General features: G+C 45.4%; 1 protein-coding gene across 2 annotated transcripts in view; it reads right to left on the minus strand.

Moving 5' to 3' along the window:
• JCAD (junctional cadherin 5 associated) overlaps window positions 1–8,104 on the minus strand; it is a 28,971-nt gene extending 20,867 nt beyond the window's left edge. For both annotated transcript variants that reach the window (XM_053986728.1, XM_053986719.1), the window contains exon 1: window positions 8,056–8,104. The gene's annotated coding sequence lies outside the window, so the exon portion shown is untranslated. The remainder of the gene's footprint in view (window positions 1–8,055) is intronic.
• Window positions 8,105–25,211: the final 17,107 nt, after the last annotated feature.

A 25,211-nucleotide genomic window follows, 5' to 3' on the forward strand; every position in this document is an offset into this window, starting at 1 on the left:
CTCACCACCATGTACCCCAGTGCCTTCATTTCCCCCTTCCCACACTCAGCAATCCTTCTTGCTGTCCTCCCCCTCTCCTCCAGGATCCCTTCTCTGCCCTCCTGTCTCCTGGTCCCACCAGCTGAGCCACTCTTCCCACACAGCCCACCACTGTGGCAGTCAGTCCATCCTTCCTCCTGCACTCCTCATAGCTTCTGCTGGCCAGTGCTCAGTTTGCATCCATCACCCCAACTTCTTCCTTCCCCTCCTGATGAACACCTATTGTCCTGTCTACACTTCCAGCAGAAGAACCTCTGTGCCTGCTCTCTGTTCCCATGTTTGAGACCCCATCTCACCTGTACCTGGAAGAAGCAGGAGCTGTCATTACAGGGATGACCCCACTCCAGCAGCACAGCCCTGGGCCGGGGCTACACAGGCATGCTCTGCTGGCACATGCCTTGGAGCAGCAAAGGCATGAGCACAGGGCTGGGTCACCAGTGGGCTGCTCAGCACCAGAGGCTGGGGTGTGCTGATGGATGGGGAGAAAAGTCTTCAGAAAATGGAGTAACTCAAAACAGAGATGAATCTGCCAAGAACATGCACAGATGTCTCCAAGCCTTGTCACCATAGATCTGTTCTTGAACATGATGGCACCACAGCTTTTAATCAAAAAGCTGAAAGATTTATTTTCTTTCCCCTTTCTAATGTGGGCAAAACAACATTCCTTCTCTGCTCCCCTCTAATTTTTCTTGGAAATGGTTGAATTGGTTTAGCTGACAATATTAAAATAAACCTAGCCTGAGAGAGAGACACAACCTGAAAGTCTCAGATCAAGTGATAAAAGCCTGACAGACTAGAGCAATGGAAAACAGGTTCTTATGGTTGTTTCAATACTAGATGGTGCTACTTGCTCTGTCTAAATATAACCCTGAGCTATATCCCAGGAGAATATCTAAGGCTTTGGACATTTTAATTGCTCCTGTTTTCTCACTCTGGCTTTGCATGAGTACATATAAAACAGCCTATCAAAAGCACATTAAATAAGGTTTTTACCTTGCTAATCTCATATTTTGCAGGACAATAAAGTCAGATGCGACTGTAACCAGCAGGCTGCAGTGGTGCTGTGCATGCAGCCACCCCAGAATGCCATGCCCCTGCCTTCTGCTATGGAAACAACCAGCACCACATCCACTGACTTGTAGACACACACTCCATTGGGAAAGATAAAATTAATGTGTTTGAAGAGCCTTCAACAATAATATTCACTATGATCAAATGTTAGCTATTTAATGCAAAGATAGTCTAGTGCACAGGAAAAAGATTGGAGAACATTAATGCAACTTGGATGTATCCAACTTGGGGGGCTTAATTAAGCATAGGCTAGGAGTAAGGAAGGAGTAGGGAACTAGTCAGGGCTGCCTCCTAGCCATGAGTAAATATCTTCTAGAAATTCTCAAAGGATGAGTGAAGGGCAAACATATTATCTAACTTCAAACAAAAGGGGAAGGAGACAGATCTGGGGTATCATAGACCAAACAGCCTTGCTTTGATATTAAATCAGACAAATTATTATTCAATTCCCTTGTAAATACTTGTAACAAGTGTTGGTTTATCGTGGAGCAGGAGGGAGCTAGTGTGCGATCCAAGAAGAATTTCCATCTCCCTGCTTGCCGCCTTGCACTGCAGCTGCATCCACTCCCACATGATAAAGTCATGAGAAAACAGAAAATACAGACTTGTCAAGAACAAATTAAGCCTAATGTATTTAATTTTCTTCTTTGACGGAGCTGGGAGCATAGTGACTAGGGAGGAAAAATCAGCAGAAGTCACACGTTGGAATGAGGAAAGCCTTGATGAATGCATGTGATAGTCTTATATGCAAACCAGGTGAATACAACTGAGGTATAATTTACTGTGGGCAGGCATACAAATGCTTCAAATATGTACTCAAGGAACAGTAGCAAGTTCAATATCAACCTGAAAAGACACATAAGGGCTGTGCCTGGGGTCTTGTTCTACTCAGTATTTCCATTAATGACTTGTAAATTAGGAGGAAGATTACAATTACAAATCTCTAGGGAATGCTGTGAGCATTTTCAGGGATTAAAATTAGAATAAAATCTTAATAAATCAAAGACCCAGTCTTAAATGAATGATTGAGATTCAATACAGGCAGGTGTAAAAAAACATGTTAAAGAAGAGGGATGTCATGCAAAACAAAAAGGAGCAGTACAGCAAAAGAGTCTCTGGGGCTATAGTCACAAATAGGGATGACATGATTTGACTCAATGATCTTAGAGACCTTTTCCAAGTTTAACAATTCTGTGGTTTCATGATAAGAACAGTGCAGGGCTTGGTAGACACAGGTGAATAAGCATGGAGATGTATCAAGAGGAACATCATACATCAGGCTCTTTACTCCTCTCAGCCCTATATCCAGTTTGTGTCCTACCTCAAGCAAGATGCTCACAGGAATGATAAAAAAGTGTGACCCCTAGAGAAGAGGGTACAAGAACTGGGCTTGTTTAGTTGGGAGAAAAGCGTGGAGGAACGTGGGTGAGAGAATGAGAGACTATAACAAGTTTTAAATATGTCAGGCTGCTAAAAGGCTGCAATAATCTTGTCCTACTCCCTGCAGATGTGGATAACCAAAGGGACTGACTTAGGAGGCAGCAAGGGTGATTTAGATTAGATATTAAAAGGAACTGTCTAGCCATAATGATAGTTATCGACTGTTTATGCTGGCAGGCTGTGAATCAATACAGGTTTTCAAGAATAGACTGAATTAACATCTATCAGAAGTGATGCAGATGAAGCACGATGCTTGTCTCCTGCCTCAGATTTGGGGATGGAAACTAAACTTTTTAATATTCTTCCTCTACCTTCCCCACAAAAGATGTCTTGTTTTGTTGGCACGCCCCACACATTTCTAAGAAAATCAAAACTCTTTCCTACAAATCTCTCAGTGTAGCCAACTCACCTCAAATACAATGTGACTTTCCCCTCTATCCCCAGTCCCCCTGCTACAACTCTCCTTGCACCCTCCTTTCCTGACGTCTCTGCATTGCAGGGAAGAGTGAGAGGGTTGCTAAGGGGGAGGAGGTCTGGCACAGGGGTAGAAAAAGAAACTTTGCTTCTCCTCCAGGGATGGGGAGGGACAGGGAGGCTGAGACACAAAACACACACCACAGGCTGAAGGCTCCTGAGCAGAGAAGAGGCAGCAGATGAGCGGAGGTACCAGAATGGGGTGTCCATGATCAGATCATGGACATGCACCACGCAAAGTTTCAGAAAGCTCCCGTTACAGCCCGCGCTGTACTGAAGGCTTCAAAGCCGCTAGTGCTACATGCATAATCATCTCTGCAGACTACACAGGAGGAAGACGTGCCAAAGTTGTTGCTGGAAGATAAGCCAACTTTATGTTGGTTCTGTATGTCTTCCCAGGCCAGTCCCTCCCATTCACCTCAAAGAAATTAAAAAGAAATATGTGAATTTTTGTGTTCAACTCTCATTACCTGCGGGCAGGAGAGTTCACATTTTTTCTCTAACACAGAGATTCACAGACAGTGAAAATTACAGCTCACATCCTCTTTGCATTCTTTGAGCAAAAAGACCTCACTGAAATCCTGGAGGAACTGTGCCAGAGAACAAATTAATGATATAATGCGTCTCCAATAAAATTAGGAAGTGGGAAGGATGAGAGGAACAAGTCTTAAAGAGTTTATTTAACTCTCAGAAGGTAGTTATTCCTGTCTTGTATCTCACCGGTGCAGATGCATCTGCAAACCCACCATGGCATGAAAGAGAGTGCACAGCATCTCCTGGGGCACATCTCAATGAGTAATGGCTGCTCTTCAGGTGCTGCCTTTTTTTAGGAGGTTTCAGACTCTGCTTTCTCACATTTGCCAAGAAAGAATGGTAGAGAGAGAGATTATTTTTAAAGTAACGTGAGTGTTTGAGTATTGGGTTCACACAATGCTGAAAGACATGTCCAACTATGCATGGATGGGAGTTGGTATCTGAAATAAGTTTGATTCTTAAATTTGCCATGGACCAATCCAGGCCTGACTGAGCACTGATGGGCTGAGGCTCTTAAGCATCCAAATAGATGTAAACGCGTAACAGGGAGAAAGGATATGTCCAAGCATGCACAATTACCACTGTTTGTATTAGCTGGTTTTCAAAATGTCAACAGCCGGCTTTCACTGATGACAGACCAGCACATTAGTCCACTGAAATTGGCCCAGATTTTTTTTCAGAGAAGGAGCAATTGTTAAAAAGCACTCACTGATACTCTGTGCTCCAGATATAATCAGTCCTTACACCAATTGGCAGCATATGGTGTATTTCCTCAAGTGACAGCTTTTGTCTGTCACAACAGGAGAGCAAAATAGTACATTTATTACACAAAGTGTAATTAGTCAACTCTTTGCCTCCCAAAAAGGAACTGTGGAAGAGGATGTTTTTTAGGACTCAGATGAATGTTTCCATGCTGTTTACAGTTTTGTATGGAGCAGTTCATTCTGGTAGAACAAAGCACAGGGAATCACATTTGTTGCTCACATCTTAAAATCAAGATATTATGGGCTAATCATCCCACCTAAAATACCTATGGGCAAAGTCCTAATAAGCTACTCCCACATTAGGACTTCATGAATAACTATTATTTTTTGTATTTTTTTAATAGAAAAGCTCTCCATCTGTCCAAGACAAAAGAAAAAAAAGGAAAAAAGGATCTCAATAATAACTGTATTAAATCTGTCAAAGCAAAAATTTTTAATAAGGGATCTATCACATCGCTGAACTTCTTTGAGGTGACAGCGACATGACTTATAGAGTCTGGGCTCTGTGATCAAAAGGATTACACACATTAGCATCCTACTAATCACAGCAGGACAGGCCAGCCCATCAGGCCAGGACTCACGGAGGAGGGATCCATAAACAAACACTTTCTCCTGCTCACAAATGTGGCTGGGAGCAGAAGTATTCCAAGGTTGGTGTGGTCTTCTCTTCTTTCAAAGAGGTAAGGATTGTGTCTTCTGGAGTAAATAAATTCTCAGCATAGTCTTACACATCTGTTTGTTTACTCATTTTCAGACACTACCATCCTCTCCTGCGTGTTATCCCCTTTATATTACCCTTGTACGTATAATCAAATGCCCTCTCTTCCGGACTGACCCTCTGCTTCTTCCTGTATTACAGACGCCTTTGATCTTTCTTTCTTGGATCCGTGTGTCGACTGGTAGTCTCAGCAGGATTTCCCCCTGACCCCTCGCTCTACCAGAAAATAAATGCCAAAGTAGCATTTTTATGCACTAGCATAGAAAAAAACTAGACAGATGCTTGAGAAGGCTACACACGATCAATGCTGTGCTGCTGAGGAACTGCGTGTGCTGGGCAGGACTGTCCACCACACACCAGGCCAGCGAAGGGTGACCCACTTCCTGAGCACAGATAAGCCCCCTGGACCAACAAGGTGAGCAATCATCATCACAAGGGAAAAGATGGACCATCCTGAAATTTCAGAAACAGCAGTTCATTTATCACCCCTTCATCACGCTCTTAGTGACTTGCAGGGTGCTATGAGCATTTTCAAAAAGCAGAACCCAGCCTTTAACTTTTTTTTCCTTTTGTCAACTATCTCAGATTTTTTCCCTTGCCTCACCATTTGAGACGGTCCAAGTTATGGCTGACAAATTCCATTAATATCCTAACTGTAATACTCTTGGGCAAAGAGGCTCCTGCAGCTTTTCATTCCCTGCAGGCACTGCCAGTACCAGAAGAACTGAGGGTTATTACTAGGTAGATGTGAAAAGATGCCATCAGTTCACATTGAGACCTTAACAATCGCATCAGGACTGCTGAAAGGCTGACCAACCCCTTCCTTCACAGCTGGAACTGGTGAGTAAGTTTCCCCAGCAAACACAAGCCCACTTGCCCTTGTAACAAAGCACAATAACAAGATTGCAGAAAGCAAGATAACCCTTCCACTCAAGGATTAGAAAACAACATCTGTTAAAAAACAAATAAACTGGTGTAATGGCTTCAGCAAGAGACCCAGAGGATTTCAGAGATGTAGCTCGTAGCTTGGTCAACACATTGTGAACGGCAAATTACAAGAGAACAATTGTTTCATACCAAGCTCTCCCACCCCTGAACTCCCTCAAGGTTAATTAGGATGGCCTCTAGCCAAATTAATTAGAGGAGAAGATTTGGGCAGGACTTTGCTATGCACTCGTAACTAGTTCCAAGGTGACCAAGAAGTTCAGAAATGCCTCACCTTCCAAGTAGAGCTTGCTTGGCAAAAAACAAGCTCACATGTGCCATGTCATTCTTCTGACAATCAGGAGAAACACTTAAAAGTCATGTTTCCCTAACTAGCAGCTAACGTAGAAGAACTTTCTGCATCCTTCCCACTGAACAATATGCCCTTGTTTATTTTCTGTGTGCTTTTTAGGTCATAAGAGGCCAGTGAAGTTATGCATCTAAAGAACAATATAGTACTGTAATATGCCAGTTGACACACACAGCCTGGCAGACCCTGAAAGATCTGTCTTTTTTCCAAGGGCTGGCAAATACATACTGCAGCATGGAGAAATACTTAACATCACCATAGGAAGGAAGGATGCAGAAGAACCCAGCCCTTGAAATGACAGACAAAATTGGTGTTTTAGTTGGTATTCTAATGTGCCCTGATGGCAGAGCTTAGAAATGATCCTGCCCGGAGGGACACAGACATGCCCAGCTTCTCTACCCCACGGCAGCAGTCTGCCTCAACTTCCTCCTGCTGCTGCTGCCCAAAGCGTCTTTGGAAAAGGGAATAGCTGGCAGGACCACACTTTTTCCTCCAAGTGGTACCATGGTGAGTGGTAGAACTGCAGAGCATAGTTGAGTAGAGCAGATCTAGCCTCTGTGATCACAAACCAAGTGCTGGCACAAATTAAGGCTCTGCAAGTGACTACATCTCTGATCTGTAGAGCCCTTCTCTGTCATTAATCTGATTGTTTAGTTTGAAGCCGGAAGGTTGCTATTTTCCATGTGTCTGTTACCCACAAAAAGCAACAGCCATTCTGGGCAGAATCGGAACTTCTGAAGTAACAATGAGAAACTGCTTCAGCTCACGCAAAGAAGTGCAGTTGAATACTTTTCAGCAGGACACAATTCTCATTGTCACTAGCCAAGATTTAATGTCTTGACTCTGTGAATCAGACTGACTACTTAGAACAGTTACATCGTGTGTTCACTTAAAGACATGGGCTGGAGTAACTTAATGTGTAGAGCCCATGCCAATAAAAAGCCATTATTCTCAACTCTTGACCGAAAAAAAAAGAAAATAAAAAGAAAAAAAAAAAAAGAAAAAAAAAAGGGGAAAAAACAAGAGAAAAAAGGGAAAAAAAGAAAAAAGGAAAAAAAAAGGAAAATAACCCAAACAACCACCCATCCTTAATAGATGTAAGAGTCCTTTGGCATAGATCCAGTGGCAGACTAAGGCCATGATTTGCAATTCTGAGGCAATTATGAAATGACATAACAGCACAGATCTCCTTCTGACAGAACAGCTGGGGTTTTGTCTCCTTTGCAACAGGACATGATTTTAAACAACCACCAGAAAGTAAAATAACCCAAAGAGCCATTTAACTACTGTGCAAATATCAGAGTACAGATAAACACCAAGAGGGACGGCACTTGGTGTTTCAGACCCCGGTGCCACATCCTCTCGGGTCGGTGAGAGCCGGCACCGAGCCGCAGCCGAAGCTCCTGTCCCGGGCGCAGGGGACCACAGCGACCGGTGGTGAATGAAGGGGAGCGGCTCCAGCGAGCGGCACCGACCAACTTCCCTGGTACCTCGGCTCGGGGCGAGCTCCCGGGGGGATGCCGGCAGAGAGCCCCGCCAGAGACGGCGGTCACGGGGGCAGAGAAGAACGAGCAGGTGCAAAGGATGGGAACCCGAGGGATGTGCCCCCCACTGCCGCGAACCGCGGCACACGCTGCGGGACACCTCCGAGCGCCGCCGTCCTTCCCTCCCGCGCCTCCTCCAGCCGCCCCCTGCCCCCTCCCCGACCCGCCGGGACTCACCGCTCCGGGCGGCCGCGCAGGACCCGCGGGTGGCGGCTGGGGCCGCCGCGCTCAGCGGCCGCGGCTGCGGGAGGCGCCGAGCCCGCGGCGGGCGGGGCGGGGCGGGGCGGGAGGGACGGACGGACGGACGGACGGAGGGAGGGACGGCCCCGCGCCCCGCCCGTCCCCCGCGGCCCGCCCCGCCCCGCCCCGCCCGGCCCGGCCGCGGGCGGCTCCGCGGGGCAGCGGCGCACCGGGCGCTGCGGGAGGCGGCGGGTTTGCTCCGGAAAGTTGAGCGGGCAGTCCTGCCCTCCCTCTCTCCCCACAGATGAGCACAACTCATGGCTCAGCTGAGATGAGCGACGTCAACTTTCTTAGCACAGGGAAAATCTGCAGGAGGGAAGACGGGTCTGTCAGGGATGGAGAGGGACACGAGCAGACCTTTCCAAAACTTGCTGTTCCTGCTGGCACCTGGCCATGCACCCAAAGGGCTTGTCTTCAACATGGTTTTCATACGTTTTTGAAGCATTGTTGGTTGCCTGCTTCCCCGCCTTTCCCTTCCCCATGATCTATTCAGCCTCTAGAAACAGGTGAATAATTTTGAAATATCTTCTGGTTTTATGACACTCTCAAAAAAAAAGTATGTTTGTGGATCATTTACTTTAGTAATTGGTTGGGCCCATCAACTGCTTGCCCTATCTTAATTGACTTTTACCCCAGGCTATCAAAGCGCTTTTACACATGTTCATAAATTGAGTCCTATTCAATATGTGCTCTAGTTAATAGTAAGAAAACAAGGGCAGTAAAGTTACATGATGAGCCCAAGGTCACGGCAGAAGTCTGCAGGAGAGCCCAGAACTGAATACAGGTTTCCTGGTGCCCCGGTTTCCCAGGGCTCTGGGACTAATTGTCATTGACCTGCTTTTCTATGGACATCTCCTTTGTCTTCCGGCAGTGAAGGTGTGAGCCTGCAGCTGCTGACACATGATGCAGCCACCAGAGACAATGCCACCGGCAGCAGGGGGACCTTGAGCAAGACCCCTTGCACCCTGTCCCTGCAGGGTACCTGCGAAGTTCTTTGTGGCTTTGCTGGTTGGGAAACTCCTGTATTTTTCTGTGGTGAAGTCTTGTAGCTGACACAGTAGTCAGTCAGTAGAAGGTTTAAGTTTTGTCACAGAGCAGCTTCATGTGGGTGTGACGATAGCAAGGGTTTCCATCAAGGAAGCCATGCTGCCACAACTTACAGTTTATTATTTAAATATCTTGACTCTGACAGGCAAATTGGGAGTTCTGGGTTTTTTAAATACTTGTCTCCTCTGTGTTGTTAAAAAAAATTTCCAGAATGATCTTCTTGTCTGCATGGCTGCAGCTCTGTTTGTTCTCCTTGGTTGTAGAAGACAGTCCTGTTTAAATCCCTTCTTCCCAAGACAAAAGATTTTGCTCTGGTTGGGTAGTCATGGTGTGCCACACAAAGCAGGTCCTTGTTCCTGGAGTCACAACTCTCCATTGGGAAAGCTGCTTTGGCCCTGGATTTAGGGGATGGGAAGAGGTGGGGAGGGGAGGAACAGGCTGGACCATTTGAAATGGGACCATTTACTGAACAATGTCAGAGTGAAGGTATATCTTTTTGTCTTCATGATGCCACAGCCTGTAGAGATCATGATAAAAGTACAAAGGACAGCACATCTCAGAGCTGCCTCTCTGCACCTGGGGCTAATTTTTGCTACATCTCTTTTCAGAACACTTTGTGGGCTGCAAATGGAGGTGCAGTCCTTGGAAGGAGGCACTTCTGCAGATTTGTCTGGAGTCCTGCAGTCACTGAAGATTCCCCCAGGTGAAGTCAAAGGACCTTGAAGATAGAAAAAAACAGAGGAAAAGATCCTAAAAAAAGAAAACAGTGCCCATGCTCCTAGGTCTTCTGTTACAGAGAAAAAACTGAAAATGTGAGTTGAGCATAGCTCCACAGTCAGACACCAGAAAGAAAACATGATTTTTGAGACAATAGGAGGGATGCCTTGGGCTGGATTCACAAATGATGACTGGCAGCCCCAATTAACGTCCAAAGGGGATTGCCCAGAGAGTTGCTGTAACATGTTAGTCTATGATTTGGGATGTCTGAGGGCTGAGCTTCTCAGCATCAGTGCAGCCGATAGGAACTCCCTTTGCTCCTGCAGCATCTTGCCCTCTGCCTGTTAGAGAGCAAGTTCTTTGGGCAGATGTTGCTTCTTGTTTTGCCTTTGCCCAGTGTTGGGATCAGCGGGGTTGTGGTCTCAGGTTGCTACTGCAGTGCAGACTGTGACTGCCAGAAGGGCAAAGATGAAGGAAAGCAGAGGAGGCAGGAAAGCAATTCTGCCTTTTGATGGTCAGTGTGCACAACTGATGGAGCATTGCTCCTCTGCAAAGCTCACAGTCCTGCAGCTGCCTGAGGAGATCTCCCTCTCCTGCCTCTTTCCAGAGAAGCAGACCATAGTCAGACATTCTTGAGTTTAGAGCTTCATCCTTAAAAGGCTAAAAGAACTAAATGTGGCTGAGAGAGAAGCATACAAATGGAGTTTGCAGAAGAAAAAAGAGCACTAAAGCCACTCACTGTCCTGCCATCTAGGACTCCTGAGATGGGTAAAAATCAGTGTGATGGGGCAGGGTGACTCAATGGGGCAACACAGGAGAGAACCATTATTGTCCCTCTGCAAACAAGAAGGAGGAGGGCAAAGGAACCATGGATCAAAAGCTGATGATGGCTGTGTGTGTGAAGTTGGGTATCTGGACAGGAGCACAGTGGGGCTGCATGAACCCAGCAAGCAGTAGAGCATCCCTGTGTCACAGCAGGCAGGCTCAGATCAGGATCCTGTGGGACACAGTAGAGCAGGTCTGCGTGCCTGGGCAAGCAGGGAACACCAGGACTTGGCTCCTCAGGAGATGAAGAGCAGCGCCTGCAAGTCTGGCCTGCAAGTGGCCATTATGGACAGAAATTGTGGAAAACAGAAACACACAAACATGAGTAAGACAGGCCAGATGGGTGAAATACAGATGAATTAATTTACAGGGGAAGGAAAAGGAGAAACACAGAGACATACTGCACACCAGCCAACTCTTCAGCAACAGCACTGCAGCTTGTCATCACTGTGCCAAGTGAAGGGAAATTGTGCTCTGCTCAATGCAAGTTATTGCTGCTTTATGCCTTTATAATTCTCCCTGGCCTTAAAACCTCCCTGATTGGGACTCCTCTGTTTATGCTTTATGTCCCATCAGCAGTGTCACTGCTCAGGATCAGAACTTTCCTGCCATTCCTACAGAACTTGTCATGGGCTTGGAGCCTCAGTTCTGGAGCTGATCATTCATCAGTGCTTTTTACAGTGAAATCAAGCATACTTTTCGTAATTTGGTGGGGTTTGAAGTGATTAGGTGCATTAATTATTCCCCAAAAGACTGTAACAGGTTTTGTGTTAGATCCAGTTGCTGGGAAAAGATTTAGGAACATATGCTGAAATCACCACATACCTGAAGTTTACCATAACTAACTAGCCACAGATGTGCTATTAAACCCCTGGTTATTTATTCCTCTTGTCCATCCTATATGGCATGTTACAGTCATAAGATATTAAACTTACTTAGAATAGCTGCTAGTCAAAAACAAAATAGCTATTACCTTTTTGCAAGAAAAAAATCACATTGTCCATGCTGACAGTCATCACTTGTTTATACAATTGGCACCTCTTTTTAGCTTGGAACAGAGAAACTTCAGATATTTTATTGCTACATTGAGGGAAACACTAAGCACTGCTGTGGAAAAGGAAGGTTTTCATTTGCCAGTTCTCTGGATGGGTGTTTATTGAATAGAGGGGTATAGTTCATGATGTCAGGTGGTGACCATTCTGCAAAGATTATTTCGTTCACAGCAATTGCTGTCTGTGCAAGGTGTTGGGCCACAGGCTGCTGGGGAGCAGAAATAGTGCACTGATGGAGAGTATTTTCCTTTAAGTGTAAGGACTAAGCTATCAGGTCTGTCAGATATGCCTTGTAGTCCTAAAGTATGACACATGAAAGTGTGCTGGAGGGAGGGAAAAGATGGGGGGGAAAAGCTAAAAATAAAAGACTAGTTAACACGGAGGAAGCGTACACCCATATCGTGTGAGTTCCTGAACATTGCGAAGACTGACGAAAAGGCTGAGGGGTGTGGCACACAAATTACCCTGCAGAATTTAGCTGGTTTACATTTGGGAAAATTAGGTAGTGCTTCCAAAACTTTTGAAGTGCTAAATATTGTTAAAGCAATCCTTACAGCTCTTTCATTCAAGGACTTGGCTCAGGGTACTCAAAAAATAACTAATGAGTTTCTCATCATAACACCCAAGAGAAATGGGAAGTTATCACAGTAATTACCCCTGTTACCCAGCTGAGGAACAGAACAGTTAAGCCTTGTTTTTCAGGGGTGTTTCTTGACTGAAATATTTGTACAGTCATTCATCTGAAAAGCTCTTGAGAAGGATTAGAAGCTCCAGCTGGCCTCTCAGCAAGGTGATGAGGGGAGGAAGAGTCATCCCCCAAATGTAAAGGAAGATAAAAGGAAAAAAGTTATGCAGTAGCAAGGCATGTTGGTGTTGGATCTATCCTACTGTTCTTAGCTTAAAATTTGAATGCTTTCTACTTCAGAGAAGACTAATTCCTGCATTTGCTTAATAATATACTACAGATTTGATAATATATGCATTATGTACCAGGGTACAGAGTGGTACAATTGAAGATGTTATGGCAGCTCCATCCATCTCCATGAAACTACACATGGAGGCTCAGCTGTGACTGCCACATTGGCATTCCTGCAAGAGATGTTTGCTTCACTTGATAAGGAGGGAAGACCCACAGACACTGGGAAGTGAGACATGTGCAGCTGGGAAAAGGTCTTTTTCCAAGTACAGGTTTTAGCTTGATTTTTGTAATAAGAAGAAATTAGTAGGAACTGTGGATCTCATTAACATCATTGTGAGGACTAGAGCATGAGGAAAACAGACTTCAGATAAGCTGAAGGAAGAGCAGCCTTTGGTCAGATCTCATGAGTTGCCACAACGTGTTGATGATGTCTGTGGAAATACCCACCTCACATTTAGTTGTGAGTCCCCAGCAGCCACTGGGTCATGCCTGATGTCCAGTGTAAGTCCAGTCAAGCAGTGGGTTCCACCCTGTCCTCCCATCAAACATCTGGCTACAGCTCAGCACCATCCTGCTGTGACTCCAGATTTACTATGTCAAGTTCAGATACTGACCTGTTGGAGTTACAGTGAAGACTGAAAATAAACTGAGGTTACCCGCTTTAGCTAAAAATTCTTTGCCTTTTTCATTAAATAAATTTCAATTTACTTGGGGGAAAAAGAAAAGAATCAACTTCATCTTCAAAACAGCTGCAATCATGTTCTTACTAATACAGATAATTTAACTTGCAAATACATAATGGGTGCTGACCAGGTCTTTATTTGGGAGAATAGACTCTGAAACAGTGGAGAACCTGGGGGAGGAGAAGCTCAAGGGCCAGAGTGATACCCTGATATGTCTAGGCTGTGAAATCACTGCTTTTAAGAGGCAACTGAAGCCCTGGGGTTAATTAGAAACAAAAGAAAATATATACTGATGGCAGAAGAACCTATAGCTACAGCAGTAAATATCAAGAAACAGAGTCTGGAAAGGTTTTAGTCTTCAAAACTTTGGTCAGACTGTAATTATTGAGAAGATAAAGGACAGCTGCCCTGGAGCAGGTTACTCCCTTCTCCCAAGCCCAGTCACTGCCATACAGAGAGGCTCCAAGGTGCTGAGGCACCTGTGTGCAGCTGGCAAGGGCACGCAGCAGGAGGGGCAGCTGGATCAGTGGCCATGGGCTGTGGGCCTGCCATCTCCATGATAGTCCTCCTGCGTGCCCCCAGGAGGCTGGAGATAAACACCTGTGAGTGACTTCCTTCCCCCAGCGCTTGCCATACTTTGGGTACCAGTCATGGTGCAGCCTCTGCAGCGAACCCTTCCCTGGGGAGTGCAGATTCCCCCAGGGAGAGGAGAACATCCTTGAAACTGTGATTTAATACAAAATAAAAACTCTCTTTTTATAAATGCTTTGTGTCATAGTTTCTATTAGGTCCAGAAGGACTGAATTAATAGCTATTTGACCAATTTCAGCTTTTAGCTGTGGTAATATAAGTTTTCAAATCTTAAGTTTCAAAAGGCAGCCCTTCCCTTTCTGAAATACTGGGTCTCTACAGTGGATCTACGTGAGCTGGTTTTATGAGATCAAGGGGAGAAAACTACCTGCAGTAGGTTGTTTGGGCTTTTTAAATAAGAGAATTTGAGCACAGTAGCAAGGGCGGAGAGTGAAGAAACGCTTGTTTGTAATGGGAGCACTCAAAAAGTTCAACAAGGGTTTGCAAGACACCTTCATGTCAGTGCATTCCCACAGAGAGCCTCACCCAAAAAGCTGAAATTACAGTCTTCCTCGGTTAAAGAAAAAAGTAGGAGAATGGCTTGTAATTTTTGAATCAGGAGAGCTATGTTTATCTTCCAAGAAACGGCCCCTTGAAGATGTGGCTGTCATGCAGGGTTAAAGAGCAGGCAGAAAGCCCACAGACGGACGGGCCTTGGCCGCTCAACAGGCAGCACCAGGCATCTGCCTCCTGGGGCGAGGGGATGCTCCTGTTATCTATCTGATACAGAACAGTGTCGCGCCTTCCCGTATCCAAACACATCTTGACACTGGAGATTGCACAGATCCCAGGGCTCTGGAGGGAGGCCAGGGATGTGCACCCTCCCAGAGCAGCTCACCGCCACGGCAGCGGAGAGGCGGCGCGGGAATCGCTATCAGGGAGCGGGGACATGTCACGGCCGTCTCGGAGGGGCCGCAGGGTCAAAGGATTATGACTCAAATCCATTCTTCATAGAAAAATCTTTTCTAAATGCCTGACTACGCTATGAAATCACACAGGGAGTGTCCTGTTATCTGTGGGGGTGGTACAGACCCACCTCTGCTTCATGCAGAAAACCAGAAAAAGGAAAATACAGCTGTGCAGAGCATCCCTGCTGTACAGAGTCAGCTTTCCAAGCTGCTTTCCTTCCTTTCTACCTGCTTGTAGACAGGTTTAGTGCAGTGAGTGGGGATATGTTTCAGCCCCACAGTAATAAACTTGCCCTGTGCATGCATATTTTAATCTCGAACTTAACTCTTATTTGCACTCTTATTCTTTAACATGCACTTCTGCAGATACTGATGTCATCCCCATTTCTTATCTACTCTCCACTGGAATTACTTTCTGAAAAGATAGGAGAGGAGATACTTTTTTGGAAAAGTACTGGTACCAAGAACTTATCTGAACAGCATTATGGAAACACAGTTTTGCTTGACAACCTTTTAAGTTACAGCAACTGTGCAAAGGATTGCAGCACCAGCACCAGAGTGTCAGGTTGCAACAGGCTTCATTTGGATTTGAAAGTCATTGAAATCTAGTAGTTATGTTGTTGAAGTTGATACTGATATTACAAAGAAATCTTTCTTGGAAGGCAGAGAAATTCAAACTCTCTTACCAGAGGACTTTCCTGATTAAGCTGATTTTTTCTATTCCCTCCCTCCCTCCCTCCCTCTCTCCCTCCTTTCCTTCCTTTCCTTCCTTTCCTTCCTTTCCTTCCTTTCCTTCCTTTCCTTTCCTTCCTTTCCTTCCTTTCCTTCCTTTCCTTCCTTTCCTTCCTTTCCTTCCTTTCCTTCCTTTCCTTCCTTTCCTTCCTTTCCTTCCTTTCCTTCCTTTCCTTCCTTTCCTTCCTTTCCTTCCTTTCCTTCCTTCCTTCCTTCCTTCCTTCCTCCCTCCCTCCCTCCCTCCCTTCCCCAGAGAGAAAATGGAACTAAGCACCAAAATTATAAAGAATATTTTTAGCAAAACTTCATTTAGATTAATCACAAAAGGCATCCATGTGCATTTTTCTAGGTGGGTTTGTTCTAAGGTCACCTTATACACAATTTATGCAGCCCCCAATTCACTAAAGGACTTCCAGACTCATCTGTGGAAATTACACCTCTACCTCACCATATTTTCTCTACTTCAGATGAGAAGCAGACACATCTGAAGCCTTATTTATCACATCCTTTCCTTCCCTGGATCAAGCTTCACCCCTGCCATTTGGGCACACTGCAGCGCTGTGATACAGAAGCATCATGCAGGCATCCCTTAGAGGAGACAGGCTGATTAAAGACCAGGGTGCTGTGGGACATTTACACCACACAATTTCATTGCATTGCCACTGTGCCCAAACCCAGTCACCCCCTCAGGCAAGTCCCTGCTGTGGGGTCCCACTTCACCTGTCTAGATGTGAGACCTCATAAGTTCTGCCTTCACCTGACAAAGCTCTGAACCTGGAAGGAGATCCTTTGTTCAAGCTGTTTTGGAGTGCTCTGGGAGAAAAGCAGCCAGCCAGCCTCTGAATGAAGGGCTGTTTGAAAGGAGATTAAACCCTCCCCTGCATGTGCAACTTGCAGCCAGGCAGCCTACATCAGAGAAGTCAAGCTGCATCCACTCCAAGGGGAAAGTTAAAATAGAACTGAATCTTCTTACTTCAGCTCCATCTTTTGTTGTGCCCTGCAGGCAGCGTTCACCTGAATGTGTACCCTCCAAAGTCAGAGTATGATTGCCTAAAGTGAAAAATGGTACACACAGCCCTATCTTTTTTATTCCCATCAGCCTCTGTTGTCCTTTTATTGAGCATGAACTTAGTGGTCATGAGCAGCACCACTAACCATGTAGTAGCCACGTTACTTACATATTTCAGACGGGAAGCTGAAGAGCGAGTTGCAAAAGTTGTTGGGTCCTTACAAGTGGCCACTGCATATTTGAAAATAGAGGCAAACAAATCCCTACAGAACTAACAATACTGCTTTAAGATGCTGTTCTCTACCTGCCAGGATCCACCTTCCCCTCTAACAGAGTCAGCTATATGGATAGTGGGACCTGCACGCCCATTTCATCACCAAGTCAGAGGTTCCAGCCTGGATAGATTTCTGGACTGCACTGGGCTGAAGGTTTTGCAGTGAAGGAAGTTCTGCTGAGGGGTGTTTCCTTGTACAAGTGAAGGAAACAGCTTGGGGCAACGACACCATAACCCAGAACAGCTGTTTCTGCAGCCACCATTTGTTTGCATTGTAGGATGCATTGAAATAGCAGCTTGGAGCATTTCTGTTGCTGCTTATCCTCTGCCTGGGCTGTTGTTAATGCAACACTCACTCAATGAAGTGTTTGGGATGAAGTCCAAAAAAGCACTTAGGTGCCTAAATCCAAGACAGTGATTCACAGCTGCCTAAGGACTTAGGTTCCCCCCTTTGTATGCCCCTTCCCTGAACTTCTTTAAAAACCTGGACTTCTGCAGAACGTTGACTCTAGGTGCTGTCATCTTGACTGGGCTTGGCAATCAGAGCCTGCCTGCTGTGTCTGTGCTGTCCAGCAGATGAGGTGGCTGTGTTTGGGATACTCAGACACTCTGTGGATGTGCCAGAGCTCTGAATTCAGCAGCCACAACTGCTCTTGCTCAAACTGTGGCTAATACTGTTTTTTCCAGCTAGTATAGCCACCGTGGGGCTCTTTGCAGCCAGAGGGTTGTGAAGAGAACAGCACAGAGGTGATTTTATGCTGATGAGGGAGGAGGCAGCCACTAGCCTGGCTTGAGTAAGTTTCCCCCATGTAACACTCTCCTCCTCCCACTCTCTAACTCCACTCTCTAACGCCACAGTAGAGGTGATGAAGACACCTTTCACAGAAAATGGATGATTTCTCCTCCACTCTTCTTGCTGCTGGTGGCCTGATAGGGAATGGTGGAGTCAGGTCTGACATCTGCTTCTTGTATGAAACTGGATGGGTCATGGGATGCCAGGCTCAAATCCACTCATAACCAACTCCTCTATTATGTTGCAGAGTATATCTGTCCATGTGCCTCTTTTCTAAAGATAGAGCTCAAAATAGTTACCAAATCTGGTTATCAAATTGAAGTGACTTACAGGGACTAAGAAAGAGCATGGTTACTCTTCTACTCCATACAGCTTATTCACCTTGCTCTTGAAAAAGCCATTTACTTCCAATAAAGCTCTGAGTAGATGACAAATTGAGGCACACAGTTCCCAGTGCTGGAAACTGGTTATTTGGGATGGCAGCATCCCTTGCTGCACGGTTTGGGCACTCTGACATCTTGACTACATTCACATGTCTTGCCATGAGACCATTATGCTTTGCCAGGTTTCTCCTCTTGTCTGATAAAGCAGTTAGGGCTCTGTGTGACAGACACTTGCACTTTTCAAATATAAATCTCAGGTAGGGCTCTACATGCACAGGCTGTTTTCCTCATTAAGCCCTTCAGTTACTGCTCTTTACCTAAATCCAAGCTGGGCTGTAAAAGGCTTAATCGATGCAACACATTCACTCCTGATGATGTCAGGGAGCCACTATACCCATCTAACAGATGAGCTGATCTGCTAGCCAGTAAATTTGGGATGACAAGAAAAGTTAATCATGTTAAACCAGATGCCATCAGCACCCTTCAGTTCTGCAAAAATGCTCTAGTTCTTCAAAAAGCTATTACTGAGATGTGTAAGAAAACATGAGATCTGAGCCACTTCCTGCTCCAGCTTTCTGCAGTTGGCACCTCTTCCCACAATCAGGAGAAGAGCCCAATGTGGAAGCATGTTTCTGAAAAGATTTCAAGGACGAGATTTGGTGTCTTCTCTGCCTACATGTGTCCTCAGCAGGAAAACTGCAGAGCAGCAGAAGAGGGAAGATGAGAGCTACTGTGGGACAGAAAATGAATCTCCTGTAGATCTGTCCATCCATGTGTGTCTGTCTGGGCCCCATCCTCTGGCCCTGCTATGATCTGTATTTCAAAGGGGCCATGATTCCTTCTCAAATTACTGCTGCTGGCAGAACAGCAGAGCTGGCAAGCGAGCTTTCAGGAATGTCTTTATCCTTCACGATCCATATGAAATAGGTCCAAGTAGTAATAGTTTTGGAGAGCCAGATACACAGGTTTTACAAAAGTTGGGAGCAGCAAAGCACAGTATTAATAAAACAGTCACACTGCTCTTGGTTTTGGTCTTATTGTGATAATTATAAGCAGAAGTTTTCTTTTGTCTGGTCAAAGATTCTGCTGCTTCAAATTTAGAGCTGTCAGAGATGGCTGAGCAAGAGGGCTTCATTCAATGGATGGCATTATTTTCTTCAGCAAGTGCCATCATTCTGCTTTGGTAAGATCAGTGGAAGAATAAAGAGGAGTTTATCTAAGGATCCACTCTCCCATCCACTATTAACACTATTGTAGCTCAGAGTAGCCTACCAATGGTGTCTTGACTTAGAGAAAAAATAGATTTTTTTTTTTTTTATATATATAAGCATATCCATCACTGTATACAATGATGAAAGCTAGAACTACTTTGTCTTCTTTTTTTTTATTAATGCTGACTTATTTTAACATGGTACCTTCAACAGAGAGAAAAAATGGACATACTCCCAAAATACTGAGAATTAGATACAAAGAAGAAGCTGCTCATAATTGTCTTTTTTTATGTTCAGCCAAACATGAAAAAAGTGCCTTCTGGCAGCATGAACCTGCCTAGGAGTGGGGATTTTGTTCTGATGGTCAATAATTTTCTTTTCACATTTTCAAATGGTAAGTCTCAACAGCTACCATTAAGAATCAAAGTCTTGATGCTCCAGAGGCCAAAGTACCCACCATTTCACCTCATTTGTAATTTAACAGGTTTATCATTTACACTATGATGTCTCTTTTAAAGGAAATCCCAGTGGAATTAACCAGTATTCAATTTCAGGTGCAGGAGGAAGATGTGCAGTGGAGCATATTTATGCTAGAGACAGACTTTTGTGCCTGGGTACGCTGCAGTGGATATTGCTGAAAAGGGCAGCTTTTCTGCAAAGTTCTGTTATATCCCTTCAGCAGGAAACAATTATCTGTAATACCAATTTCCCACAGAATTTTGCAAATCCTTCCCTACAGGGATTTCACCTTTCTTTGTTTCCCCTGCACAGCACAGAAAGTCTGACTGCAGTGATACAAAATCAGATCTGACTCATTTTTATTTTCAGCCTCTGGCAGCTGAAGGGAATAATCTCATTTTTGACTAGAAGAAGATGAGTAAACAGGGTAAGGGCTGGTGATCTGAATCCCCAGAGGACCTCCAGCAGTGCCTTCCCACTGTGTCCATTTTGTGATGGATGAGATGCCCAAAAGGAGGGTGGAGGATGCAGTGGGGTGGTCCCTGCTCTAGGGGCACTCATGCCTTGGAAGGAGAAGGGGTCCAAATCCAGGCATGCCAGGGCCCCAAAACATCTGTGGGAAGGGGCACTGTCATAACCAGCGTGTGCCTGGAGACGCCCCTTCCAACACACCCCATATGTTGTCTGAAGACCATGAAATCCCCACGGCAGAGCCTGTGGCTGCTTTGAACCACTTCTCTTTCAGCTGCAGCATAGAGGTGTTGTGGGGAGGATTACAGCCATGGTAACCATCAGTCACATTTTTAGCAGTTTTCTGCATTTTTTGTCTTTGTATTTGTCCCCTCTTCCAAAGCAAGGTATCTCCCTGCAGAGCTTCCTGACAGTGTGGGCACAGCCCTGCCTGTGCAAGCAGTCCTAGAACCAGCCTATGGCACATGGGAGGAGTCTGCCTTTTTTTTCCACCCTGGAAAGAAACTCAGCTCAATGTGGAGGTATTCAGATTCCATACTGGGCAGGACAATGCCCAGTATTGCCAGACAATGCCCAGGGAAAGAGGATGTGTGGGGTTCACAGGGGAGGAGGGCATACAGAGCAGGAACGCTCTCCTCAAGCAGTTCAGCAGAGGTATAGGAACATTTCCTTGCATAATCCACTTTGTTCCACCTCTATGGACATTTTTAGAGGGCCTTGGCTATGTGGTTAGGGATGCAGGTACGATGAACAGGGATGGCCCGTTTTCCTGTCCCCAGAGTCTGGAATCCCAGCAGCAGTGGGGCCTGGCCCACTGACTGACAGGGACAAGTAACAAGTTGGATTATTTCGCTGCATTTCCCACCAAGAGGAGGCTTGTGATGTTGTGCTGTCATTCTAACTGCACCAGGCAGCCTGTGGCTCTGCTATAGCAGAGGTGTTCCAAGGCCATGAGGTCCCAATGGGTTTGGGACGTGTGAGGAGCTGGCTCTGTCCAGCACCAGCTGCCCCTTGGCCAGGCAAGCGCTGGCTGCTGGCAGGGCAGGGGGGCTCAAGGCAGCAGCTGAGGCAGCACCAAAGGCCAAACCCTGCAGGAAACCAATCTGTCAGGCTCCCAGAAGCCACTCCATCACTGTCCCTCTTCATCCCCAGCTGTTTATTAAGTCCATCTCAGCTGACCTGACATTCAGGTAAACCAAATCTGATTTTCCGGCTGAGGGAGCCCTCAGATCTTCACTGTTTTGGCATTGCTGTGTTTCCAAACAGATTTCATCAAGGAAAGCAGCATGCCCAGCTGCCAGCTAGAGAAAACAGACCTTTGCAAAGCTCTGGCTGAGAAACAGGGAGGAGAAGGAGCACAGGAGCAGCCCTGGATACAGCACACAGCTGAGGGTCTGCCCTGGGATGTCCTATCAGGTCCCGTGGGTGGCCCAGGGTGCAGCTCCTCCCCTGCACGGTGGGCACAGGGGGATGGTCACCCCTCTCCAAAATGCAGAGTGCACCAGTGATGGTGGTGTTGAGGTCCTGGGGCCACTCTGGTGACCTGATTCGGTAAGGAAGGAAAGGCAGGAGTGGCCCAGCCATTGGGGGTACAAGAGAGATGGACAAACAAGGTGAAGAGACCTCTAAAATATAAAGAATACCCTTTGATATTTTTGAATTGTTATGTATGTGGTACTAAAGATGGACAAATGAAATTCAAATTTCTTAAGGTATTTTGTTTTTCAAAAACTGTAGACTTAAATGACAGCTGCCTTTTTAAAATATACTGTGAAATACTTGTTCAAAAGCAACCTTTTTGTGCAACAAGTCACTTAAAGAAAAACAGTGACAAAATTCTAGTTCTGGGAAGAAAATTTTTCAGTCACAAAAGTCTGAGTAGCTCTGCTCTCCACTGCAGATGCCTTCAGACCTGCTCAAAGAATGTGCATGTGCATATGGAGCTGTGATTTGCCATTCTTTGGATATCTTTGTTGTTGGCCTTGAAGCTGCAGGAGAGCTGTCCTGTTTGCACAGTAGAAGTGAGTACAGAGTAGGCTGCCATTGTCCAAGAAGTGTGAGTACTTCTGTGGAGACACACAAACCCACAGCACAGAAATTTAAAACTATGGAGCAATTCTGCAGGGCTGTTAATATAATCTGATATTCAGTCCTCATCATCCATTTTAATTCATGGTCTTTTTATGTGTTAGACATCTCTAGCAATCTTTAATTAAAAAAAACTTTCCTTTCCCTCTTGAGATCCCAGATGAATGGGGTAAAAATGTAATTTGCATGATAATCAAGGTCTCCTTTAAGGAAAGGGTAGGATCTGGATAAATTAGCTACAGCTTGGCAAGAGTGGGAATATCCATCAAAAGTTTGTCGTCTTAATTCCAGAGTCCAGGTGATCACAGTGTCAATTTTGTATAAACTGGGAGAGCAACAGCCAAGTGAAAATGCCCCACCTTGCTCTTCTTGCCCTCACTTTGCTGAAGTCTGTAAAAGGGGTTGGTGGCACCAGATCTTGGCATCTTTGTAAAGGATTTCTATTTTTCAGTCTCAGAGTGTAGTTGTTATTTGAATTGGAACATTTTTCATTCACTTGTAGCATAGTTGCAATGTCCCATGACGTGCCGCAACATGTACAAATATCAACAACAGTCCAAGTCCTTTGTTGACTCGGAACACTCATGGCTATTTCTGAGAGCCATGGGAGAAGCAGGGAACACAGCACATCCTTGAGGAGGATGTGATTACTGAACTGGGTTTTCTGCTGGCCGTGCTCTGACTGAGCCAGAACCAACCCAGCCTATGACAGCTTTGTAATAGTGGAAGCTTATCTGCCAGCAGTGCCAATGAAAATAAATCACCTACTTGCCTTATGCTCTGAGTAGATGAAAACAGAGTCATCAATGGTCTTGTGTACTTCTACACTAACTCAACGCCCACAGCATTCCTTTTTTAAAATCAAATTGCAGGATTTGGGAAGGCTACTATGTACTGGAGTACGGAGCTGAGGTTCAGTGGGTTTGAATTATGAGGTTACAATACATTCATTGTTTGTTTAAATACTGTTTTTTTCAAATTAGGTTTGCATGTATGAGTGTAATGTTCTCATTGACTAGAGCAATGCACAATAGACCACCCACAATTTGGGAGGGTGCCATGAGTTTGTCCCTTTGTGGGCACACATCGCTTAGTTTTTCATCCCCATTCTGTCTATATATCTTCAGCCTGGCCTTACTTGTTCCTTCTAGATGAGCTGGAAGCATATGTGGATCAGATAATTTTCTGTGGTGACCTCATATACAGCAGAGAAGATTTTAAATTGAAAGTCCTCAAAGCCTGTAGAGTTGAGACCTGTGCCACTGATCCAAAATTCAGCTTTAGCATTTCCCACTCATTCAGTGTGGGAGTAAATCAAAATTTATTCCTCTGAAGTCAGAGATTTACATAACTTTAAGGCAGGGATGAGTGAGCATACCTCATCTGTCAAGGGGGAGCCACATACCAGGTTAATTTTTTTGTGATATACTGGGGTCTCATCTGCTTTGCTGTAGTTTTGTCATCGTCCCTATTACCAGTCCTCCTACATTCACAAAAAAGTAAGAGAGCAGGCAGCCAAATACGATGCACTGTGTGGAGGAATTGCTTCCTCTCATGTTGCACTGAGATAAAATTACATAACTCAAAGCCACCAAGGGCACAACCCCTGGCTGTATTTCCACCTGGAACATATGTCCTTGCCCCTTCCCCCAGCACTTGCAGGGGAGATGCTTGGACAGGTTGTTATTTATGTCGGCACAAACTGGTGGTACCAGGCACGTCTCTGTGGCAGTGGAGGAAAGCATTAGCTCCAGCATCATTGTGAGGCATATGTATGTGATGAGATAATAGACATCTGGCACTGAGGAGCTACTGGAGCTCCATAAATCCCTTGGCTTGTGGTTTTGTGCAGAAAAGCTACCCCCAGCACAGTATATGACTGTATAGGCTTGAGTAACAAATTAAAGATTGTGTTGGTCCTTAGAAAGCACGGAGCTGTGTGATGCTGCTTTTGGATCCCCAGCTTGGCCCTTGTGCCCAGATGCCCCCGAGGACACTGTTGCCTGAAGAGAGAGACAGGGAACCCTCAGGTGTTTCAGGACTTGCTTGTAAATCTCTAGGGTTTGCTTTGCTGCTTCATATCCCAGGATTTTAGCTGGGCCAAGCAGCTCAGCATCTGCCTTTGGGCTGTGTATCCCACCTGAGACCCTGCACATGATGTGTGCTGCCTGCACAAGTCTTCCCCAGGAGAGCCCACAGCCACAACCCAGACACCCCACACCACAGCCCTGTCGCACATCACTGCCAGCACCTCGCTGTCCAGCACGTGCCCACCACGTTTTGGGCCTGAAGAGATGCGATTGCCACATTTCCCACTTCTGGGACATGTGAAATGAGTGTTCAGGTCCCTGCTCCAGGTGCAGGCTGAGCATTGCAGCCAACTGCTGTTTAGGATATGCAGCCTAAGCCCCTGTGTTATTAACTCAAGGTTAACATATAGTTATACTTACTCCAGATCATGAGATTACAAACACCATTAATAGTCACCACCAGTGAGAAGCCTGAAAGAAGCAAACCTGTGGTGGAACATACAGCACATTCAGTTCTGTGATGGGTCATTGCCAGCACAAGATCCCTTGGGATGGGTGCCGGACGAAATTCAACTCTCTCTTGCACTGCCCTACAGCTAAACTGACTTCAGTTTGCATCCCCATGGCTTTATGTGGTAAATTGGTGGGATATTTGATCTCCAGTACCAAGAATAGGAATGAAGTGTCTGATTGCAGTGCATGATATTCTGCAAATATCTATTTGAGTAGCTAGGTCTGAGTAAAAGAAAAGAAATCAAACAGAGGGATATGGAAAAATCTTTTTATGCCTATAAAAGGATCACTTTAAAACCACAGGATTTTGTATAGGAACCTTTTTCCTTAAATAGTAGAAACAGTCACT

This window comes from Vidua macroura, chromosome 1, assembly GCF_024509145.1.
Source record: "Vidua macroura isolate BioBank_ID:100142 chromosome 1, ASM2450914v1, whole genome shotgun sequence".
Taxonomy (NCBI): domain Eukaryota; kingdom Metazoa; phylum Chordata; class Aves; order Passeriformes; family Viduidae; genus Vidua; species Vidua macroura.